This window comes from Prionailurus bengalensis, chromosome B3 (assembly GCF_016509475.1).
Source record: "Prionailurus bengalensis isolate Pbe53 chromosome B3, Fcat_Pben_1.1_paternal_pri, whole genome shotgun sequence".
NCBI classification, from domain to species: Eukaryota; Metazoa; Chordata; class Mammalia; order Carnivora; family Felidae; genus Prionailurus; species Prionailurus bengalensis.
Genome location: NC_057355.1, coordinates 18,104,297 through 18,113,960, shown reverse-complemented (window position 1 = coordinate 18,113,960; position 9,664 = coordinate 18,104,297). Strand labels below are relative to the sequence as shown.

Below are 9,664 nucleotides of genomic sequence, written 5' to 3'. Positions count from 1 at the left end.
ATACCCCCACCCAACCATTTGAGAACAAGTTCTGGGGCTCAGGGTAATGCTGTGCACTGATTGGCTTAGGCCTCAATCCCTCAATCAATCACGGTGCCCAAGATGATGAGCTAACCCTAGGGCCAATCGGTCTGAGCGCTAGGGCAGGGATGCTTGGGACAGGCCTGGGGACGGGTTAGGGGAAGGACAGACGCAAGGAGTAAATAGACCCCCAGTCTAAAAAGAGAGGAAACTGGTCAAAAAGGAGGCAAGCCCCAGAAAATCAAACTCTTCAGCTCAGACTGGTTCTTTGCTTCAGAGTCTCAGCAAGTAGGCTGGCTTGTGTCCTGGCTTGCATCCTGACAGAGAAAGAGAGAGAGAAACAGAGAGCCAGAGAATGGCATTGGGTGCGTCTCACAGAACCCTAGGGCAGGCACTGAGGACCCCCTGCCGATATCCCCCTGCTTGGAGGGGAGTTTACCACACATAGAGCCCTTCTAGAAGGATTCCCTGTTCAGTGGGGCCCTGAGTATCAGGGGGTTGATGGGAAGGAACCCCTGCTGCCTGCCAGACCAGTGCTCTTGGTGATGCTTTTGACAGGTACAGATTAAAGGTGTGTCTAAACAAGGCAGTGGCTGGGGAGGCAGGTGAAGCAGGTAAAGCATCAGGCCCCAGCCTGGCCTGGGCTCCGGAGCTCCCTCTGCTCCTTGCCAGGATTACATGCTCTTCAGGGTGCCAGGGCTGTCACCAGATCTGGAAACTGTCATTTAGGTGTCCCCTGGCCCTGAGGGTCTTTTGCAACCCTCAAGCGGCACGCAGAACCCCCCTCAACGTAAAACTGGGCCAACACAACTTGCTTTTCATTTCTTTAAGTGACATTATCACTGCAATGATCATGTTGTGGTGTGGAAGGAGCCACGGAGCTCCTTGGCCAGACTCACAGCCTCAGAGTCAGCAAATGCAGGTCCTTTCTGGGGGTGCGGGTGGTGGCCAGGAGCTCAGGAGAACCCCATACGAAAAGGATTGATGGGCTCCGTCTCAGCAGAGCAAAGTAAGTGAAGAAAAAAGGTTGAAGAAGTGACATTATCCCCATAGTGCCCACAAAACTACACCATATCGCGCGCGGCACTTTTCTGTCTGTAAACACATGACAAAGAAGCAGAGAAACTCCAGACCGCGTTCACAAGACAGGCTGCCTCTGTTGAAGGGGCCAGAGTCTTGGGAGGGCGCAGCATTGATACCGCCACTAATATTTTATTCTTTCAAAGTCGTTCCTGGGGTTGGCGGGAGTGGAGGCCTGGCTGCACAGGGAGATGTGGTTTGCTGTGTGACCTTGTTTGGGGTTTGAAGGCGTCCAAGTAATTCATGTCAGCAGGAGAAGTGTGTCAGGCCAAGTGTCTCCAACGTATGAAGCATGAGGAGAGGGAAGGCGGCCCTGGGTTCCGTGGGAGTGTGAACTGAGTGGAGGCAAACTTGTGCCCGTATCACAGGCCACGCACATGGGCTTCAGGAGGGCTTCGCATCTACCCACAGGCCTCTCAGTCTGACCTGAGACTCTGTTGAAGGATTATTGAGAAAAACAGAATGATCAAAGAGTTGTTACTTAATAGGAGCAGGTTTCCAGGGGCACCTGGGGGGCTCAGTTGGTTAAGCATCTGACTTCGGCTTAGGTCATGATCTCGTGGTTCGTGAGTTTGAGCCCCACGTCGGTTCTGTGCTGACAGCTCACAGCCTTGAACCTGCTTCAGATTCTGTGTCTCCCTCTCTCTCTCTGCCCCTCCCCCACTCACACTCTGTCTCTCTCTGTCTCAAAAGCAAGTAAACATTAAAAAAATTAAAAACAACAACAACAAAAAATAAGAGCAGGTTTCCAAGGCACTCTGAGCCCTGTGTGCCTGAAATGAATCTTTTGGGCCCATAGGAACCAGGTGGGGTCTTGGCAGACAGATGTCAAAGGGTGTCTCTGAGCCCTCCTTGGCCAGCGGCCCCACACATCCTGCTCTCTAGCTGCCTGCCATCATCCCTCATGCCGCCCGAGGTTCCAGCCAGGCAGGGTATGTGCACAGGCTGGACTTCCATACGGACCCATTGACTGGCTAGTGCTTAAGCTGAGAGGTGTGTGACGTGGGGCAGGATGGGTAGGCCCCAGACAGCATTGCTTGACTGGATGAGAAGGAAGAAGGTGCTGGGTCTGTGCCCCCCCCCGCCCACCCAATCCCGGTGCTTCTGACTGTGTGTGTGTCCACCTGGATGGGCTGAAAGCTTCCTCAGATCAACACGCAGCACCGTGCTGGATGAAGGTGGGGACATACCCAGTTTGAGGCTGGGGTGGGGGTGGGGGTTAAGAAGGACAAGTGAGCCTCTGGAAGGAACCATCCAGTTACCTAGCTTGGGTCTGGGTAAACATCAGGACTCTTTTTCTTTTTTTTTTTTTTTTAATTTAGAGAATCTGCTCTTTTCCTCTTTCTTGTCTGCAGAAATATCACCGAGTCTGCCCTAGCTTTCATTTGGAAGGAGTCTTTATTTTTAAGACGCTAACCCTGGCACATCCAAGACAGAGCGGTAGCTGGCGGGGAGCCTGGGGAGACCTGAGAGGGCTGTTCAGCGCACCTGGAAAGTCGCCATTGCTTTCAGAGCAAGGATGAAAATTCTTGTCACAAACCTCTGGCCCTGTAAGGCCCACTAACCGCCTCAGAACAAAGCAAAAGTTTTGTGGCTGAAGCATTTTTTGGTGCAAGAGTTATTTTTCTGAGACAGAAGGTGTTGATGCCACCATTTTACATCTACGAGAATCACTTACAAGTCATTGCATCGGGAGCTGCATGTTGCTCAGTCTGACGATATCATGTCTATATTCTCTCACTTCCCAGTAATGAACACAGGTGCCCTTTGTCCCTTGACCACGCCATGACCAATTCCTCCAGCCACAGCCTGCCCAGGTGCCCAGTGTGCCTCGGCTGGAAATGGCACTGTTTGCCAAAGAACAGAGAAGAAGTTTCTTGGGGACCCTCCCCCATCTCCTGGGGCTGGCCCATCTTCTTACTTTGTGGGGGAGCAATGCTGTGGGACAATGAGCGCGTGGTGATCTAGAAGCCCAAGCCCACGCGTGGGCATGGCAGATACCATTTTATTTCAGGGGACTTACTTTCTCATTCATTTCCTCCATTCATTTGTTCACTTTAGAAGACACTATTTGGCCTTTGCAACCAACCCAGACCATTAGGGTCCCCCAGAGGAGTGGCAACTGGGCTTCCCTCTGTCATGGCCAAAAGCCACACTCCCTACCCCCCATCTCTGTCTTAGAAAAAAGGATGCAAGGACCCCAGAGATTCTCATGGAGGACTCTCTTCCTCCCCAAGTAAATTGCTTTCTCCAATCCAACAGCACAGGGCAGTATTGAGGGGACTTCACGAGGCCCATAGGACAGGACCTTGTCCTTGCTGAGCTTGAGGGGGACCTTCCTGGGGAGGACTGCTATGGCCAGCACCTGGACTCCCTAGCTTAGTCACCATGTCACGATGTCCTGGCCGGGAATACACAGTGGATTTGAACAGAGTGACATTTATCCTTATCTGATTGTAAATGCTGCCTCCTTCCTCTCTCTGTCTCCCTTTTCTACTGATGTCCTTTCACTGCAAAGGCTATAAGTGAGTATATTACGAACTTCTCAAAGGTATGGACCACGTCCCCTGTGTACGAGTCTCTGCGGGAGCTAGAATAGTATCTTGACCATCACAAATGTTCAGTAAATATTTTGGCCACGATAGGACCCTGTGTGGGAAGCACTGCTGTGGGAGGAATGGAAAGAAGGAAGTGATCTATAGCATTAGAGAGCTATGGATAAAATGTTATGAGTCAGGGAAGGGAGAGGTCACTGCTGACCAGCGGTGGTGAGCAGGGCCGCTTGCCCTGAAGAGGGGGTGTGAGTAAGTCCAAAGCCATCTGACCCAGAGAGCAAAGAATAGCAGCACGGGTCCCAGGGCTCTGGTGGGGCTTCACACGGTTACTGTCACCAGCTTGCTTAAGGAACAGGCCATACCAGCCGGGGTCAGCAAGCTAGAGGGGAAGAATGACCCTATCCTCCTGCATTCCCCAGAGAGCAGGGCGGGGCCTGGCAGGCGGGTGTTCTGGTGGAGGCTCCCTACTTCTATTACTCTCCCTTTTTATAGGGCCCACGTGGGCCTTGTTATAGGGGAATACCCAGGCCGCTTGGTGCCAGGAAGTCTGGTTTGTAAGTGCCAGCTGTTTGTAGCAGTCGGCTGGGAGCGCCAGCTGCTTAGCAACTGGAGACCCTGGGCCCAGGAAAGGTGCAGAAAACCACCTGTCCCCAGGGAGGCTGAGCCCGGGGGCAGCCCCTCTTGTTGGAAGAAGTAGGGGGGGCGAGGGGGGGCAGGTCCCTGCTGGTGCCACATCCAAGCAGGACAGCGTGAGCGTTTGCGGACTGCCCTGCTCCTTCACTGTAAAGACACGGTGAGCGAATCAGCTGCTCACATCTAGATAGAATGAGTAATTTTGCATTCGAGAAAATAGAAGAAGGCATTCTGCGTAACAAATGCAGGAAAACAAAGAGCGGAACAAGTCGGTACAAGAATGACTTAGTATCAGGATAAGTAACAGCAGGCCGGATTTCCCTGTATGGAAGAGAGTGGCTAGGACATTCTAAAGTCCTGGAGGACAGGGGGACCGTTTGATGTGTGAAGCTCTCTGGCCTCCCTTCCCCACCCACAGATGCCCAGTGCCTTAGATCCATACGACAACCCAAAGCACGCTTCCAAAGGGGCAGGTGCTCCTAGGTGGCCGTGCCCATGCTACCAACCACCGACTGGAGAGCCCTAGAAGGGCACTGTGGAGTCATGGTGGGGGCTCAGCAAGGGTGGTGATGGGGGCTGACCTGGATTTGAGAAATACTGGTGGGTGAGAGTTGGCTGACTGGCAACTTGCTAGACTTGGGGAGTTACTCAGAGGGAGGAGTCAAGGGTGATTCATGTCTGAGGCCAGACGTGGCTCCCTGGTGACAAGGGCATGCATATGGAAGTTTGGAATGGGGGCCAGGGCTGGGTGCTGTTGGACTTTTCCCTTTGTTTCCTAAAGCTTCACTGAAGTATAATTTACATACCATAAAACTCACGCATTTTCAGTGCAGAATTCAGCGGTTATTACTGCTGCCATCACCACAACCTTGTTTTAATGAGCCCTGGAGTTTTCTTGGGGCCGAGGAGGCAGGCCAGCCCTGGAGGCCTGGTCAGGCTAGGCCTGGGGGCGTGGTCTGGCCTGCCTCGGAGGCGTGGTCAGCTGGGCCTGGGGGCGTGGTCAGGTCAGGCCTCGGGAACATGATCAGGCCGGGATGAAATTGAGAAGGCAGTTTTTTTTAAGGCGAAGGTGGAAGCTCTTGGCAGTGGTGGATGCAGAGTGGTCGGGACAAGAATGCTGAGCAGACCCTTAGTCCAACACCTTGGGGCCTGTGTTAACTTAGTGAGTGGAAGGAGAAGGAGGAGCCAAAGACAGAGACAGGTAGGAGGAGGAGCCTGTCCGGCCAGAGATCAAGGGTGAAGTTCCTAGTACCTTCTGTTTGCCTTCCTAACACTTGCCATGCTTTGTTACTATCCATTTGGGTATATTTTTGTTTACTGTCTATTTTCTTTTACTAGAACATCCGCTCCCTGGAGGCAGGCCCCAGCCCTGGACTGTTCACTTTTGAATCCCCAGAGCCTAGCACCGCAGCTGCCACTTTGAAGTGTGTCCTGTGACGGAGAAACCTTAGCTATACCTCATCGTTTTCCTTGGAGAGCCTTGGTTTTCTTCTGATCTTCGGGCTGCTCATCTTGGACACTTGGTCCCGTGCAGATCCCCACACCAGGTTGTGCCCCGCACCACTTGGCACCTGGCCTGAAACCCAGGGTGGGTTATTAGCGTCTTAGTCAAGTCCTGCGTCTGAGGGGCACGTGTTGTCCCCAGACTGTGTCTCCCGAGGGCTCAGCCTTTGAATCTACTTAAAGCCATTCCCAGCCCTGCCTATGGGTTCCTTTCCCAGACCCCCAAACAACACGTTTCTTGACTGTTTTGTGTGGCCTTTCGGCAGGTTGGATTTTCTCATTTATGATGTTTGGAGAGGGAATCAGGTTTCTCTCCTCACCCTGCTACTCTCTGCTCCCTCTGTGGGTTCTGGGACATGTTGCCAATCTGTAAATGATGTTTTAGTTCTTTCTTTGTTGTTGTTTTGGATCTGGGCACACTGCTGTTAACACCAGGTGCTGAAAAATTAAAACTTATCATCAATTGCCATCATCAAAGCAAGGTGGGGTAGGGTGGTTTCAACTAGTCCCAAATTTCTTGAAGGAATTTGGCGTCTTGTCAATTCTGCTCTCCTGAGGCTGATGTTACTCGTAGAACAAAGTTCTCTTCAGCTGCCCAGCACAGTCTGGGTTTACTCAATTAAAATCCCATGCAATGATCTCAGTGCTAAGCACAAGAAAGGAACCATTTCTGGACTGATAACACATTAGTTGTTCTTTGCAATTGGACTGGGGGACTCTAAGAATAGTATAGTTTTTTTCTGGAAGCAGAGTTTTAACAACCTAGAAAGCTTAATTAAGCTTTCCTGCTGCACTTTTTTTTAATTGAGTTAGTAGCAGGAGAGTATTTTTAGAACTGAAGTGATTATTTCGTGTAACAGATACACATCTGAATATTCTTAAGCCTCTATATAGGGCAAAACATAGCTAAAGAATTGACTTCACAAGTCTAAAAGTATGACCAGTTGTTTTTACACACATCATCCCCGTCATATCTATTTATTCTATTCATTCATTATTTATACCCTGCATTCTTTCTTCCTAAGTACAAGACAGGGTGGGGTTGGGAGGAGAATTATTTTTAATGCTTTACAAACTTGGTGGACATTGAATTCCCCCCCCCCCCCCCAATTCCCTCTGAGTGCTGGTCTGGGTGAGCTCCCTTTCTAGATTTCAGTCCCATTTGGATTTTTTTTTCCTTTTATCAAGAGGAACCAGGATGTCACTTAGAGGTGAATGCTTTGTATGTTACTTCGAATAGTAAAAATACCATTAAAAAGTGTTAGTATGAGGAAGATGCTGGTTAAAAAAGAAAGGAGCCACTTAACTAAAACTAAAAAGTGTGCAGTGTCTCAGCAACTTAGGGTGATAAGGTGCCAGATGGCACGTTTTCAGATGAAGGCTCGAGCGAGATTGGCTCTTTTAGATGCTAGTGAAAGACATGACGTAGAAGTGGTCTAAAATAAACTTTCAGATACTTCTAGAAGGCTCCTTGAATACAAGTAGAGTAGAGGTGATTGTAAAATTGATAATGTGGACAATGCAGTTTTGCAGATGATGGCTACTACAACTCACTAAAATATTTATGTACAAATAATGTGAATCATCTCACAGAAACAGAGTAACTGATCTGAAGTAGAAATTACCCACATTTGCACACATCACCTACAAGTTTGGCAAAGGGGCTGAGAAGAACCCTGAGAAAACCTAAGGGTGAGGTGGGGTGGGGCGTGACGAATTCTATTTAAGGAATTTTCCACATTCTCTGAAATGAGGTTGCCAGTTCAGATCCATCAGTGAGATCCATGCAAAGATAGGGGACTGGGCAGGACTGTCCCAAAGGAAGGTGGCATGTGAAGACAGCTCCTTCAGGTAGTCACAGGCACAGGCAAAACTCAAGTCATTTCTTGTTCTTTCTGATATTTGTAGGTATCAGATAATCTTGTTCCTCCATGTCACATTTCCATGCTTGACTTTTTTTTTTTAAGGCCAATTTATTATTATTTTTTTAATTTGAGAGACAGAGAAGGAGAGGGAGAGGGGGCAGTGGGAGGGAGGGGGAGAGAGAATCCCATGCGGGCTCCACGCTCTGCGCAGAGGCCAACACAGGGCTCGATCCCAGGATCATGACCTGGGTTGAAATCAGAGTAGGTCGCCAGTCGCCCCTTGAGGGAGCCCCCCGGGCATCCCTCCATGCTTGCCTTTAGAGTGAGTTTCAGAATTTCCGCACGCTTCTTCTTTTGGAAAGGCTCTTTGGAAAGGATCATGCACCATTTCTTCTGAAATCGTGGATCTCATTCAATTAGGGCTTGTTTAACGACCTGCAAAACTTCAGGGCTTATCTTCACCTTCCAACATCCCCCACCCCACCCTTAGCCTCCTACAGGGTAAACAGAGATGGGCTCCCTAGTGTTCTGTCTAGGCTTCCTGAATACCCTGAACGCGGAACCCAAGAGCTCCAGGGGAGCCGCCACCGCCGGAGCCAGCAAGACCTCCTCCAGGCCACCCACCCCCAGCCGAGAAGCCGGCTCAGCCTCAGGGGGTGAGCACCTGGCTCCAGCAAAACCGGGGCCCTTGGAATCATAGCAGCACCACCACCGCGGTGGGCCAGAGGCAGGGGAGAATACCCAAGGCACCAAATTCAACGTCCTTCCTTAAATTTCCATTCTGTTTCACTCAACCGGGGTACATATTGTTAAAGCAAAAGAGGATGAGAAGGAAACATGGGTACAGCTAAAATTATGCACGCTTTTGTTTTAAGTAAATGCCTTCCTCCGGAACAGTGGTATTTGCCATCATCTCTCCCCCCACCCCCACCCCCACCCCCGCCCCCTGCCCCACTTGCTTTTCTCCTTAGTCTAATGTCTTTGCTCTTCACACTTCCTAAGTCTCCAGAATTCCTGTTACTTGGACGTGAGCCGGGAAACTCCCCCAAAGGGTGCGGTTTGCCTCTGCAGCTGACTCACGTCCCTCCTGCTGCTACCTCGTCTTTTCGATGCCATTTTCTCCTTGCCATGAATGTGGCTCTGTCTGTGAGCTGCTTCTGTTAAAGCTGGATCCCGGATCTTATTTTTGCAGTGACCCCAGATTATTAGGCTAACTCTAAATATCTTGGTGGTGAATCGGCTGTGAATGCTATCAATTTAATATTAAACAACAGCTTAATCAAATTCCAGGTCATGTTTTTATTGCTGTTCTAAATATAAACATAAATATAAATATAAAGCAAATGTATCTATATATGGAAATGTTTGGGGGGAAAACTCTTTCCTGGAAACTACAACTGGTGGTGGCAGCCGAGACAGTGACACAAATAAAAGTACCTTTTGAATTACATCCTAGTTCAGGTCTCTAGTCCCAGAGAATTTGACATTAAATAAAAGGGTGAAGTTTCCCAAGATTGCTCTGGTTGAAGAGAGTGAAGCTGGTGATGTGTGCTTAGGAAATTAGTAATGCACTACTCTACTGGCTTCAAGAAGCATCCCTCTCCTACATGCTTTCCCAACTGAGTTGGTCCTAAAGAAATGGGGGAAAATTTTTTATTTTCAACTACATTAGAAACAAAAATATATTTTTGTCTGGCAGTATATTAAATATATATGTTACATAATATTGGTAGAAATGTAATTCTATGCAGTGATTACGTATATCTGTACTTATTGATGTGAATTTTTATAATACATCATGTGAAGAAAGCAGGATATAAAATAGTAGGTATACTAAGATGCCATCCAGGTAAATCCACATGTGTGTGTAGGATTCATAGAAAATTCTGAGTGAAAAGATAGACAAACACTCATCCAAAGATTGGTGGGGGCGGGGGGGGGGGAGGAAGGGGGGAGGAGGGTGTTACTAGGATGGGAAGGTTTTCTTCATTGCTTTCCTGTAGCCTG

General features: G+C 49.3%; 1 long non-coding RNA gene across 1 annotated transcript; it reads left to right on the top strand.

The window, feature by feature from the left end:
- The first annotated feature begins 5,260 nt into the window (after positions 1–5,260).
- LOC122467800 lies at positions 5,261–8,941 on the top strand. Its single transcript, XR_006293073.1, has 2 exons — positions 5,261–5,490; positions 5,628–8,941. It is a non-coding gene; the product is annotated as an uncharacterized LOC122467800 (long non-coding RNA).
- Positions 8,942–9,664: the final 723 nt, after the last annotated feature.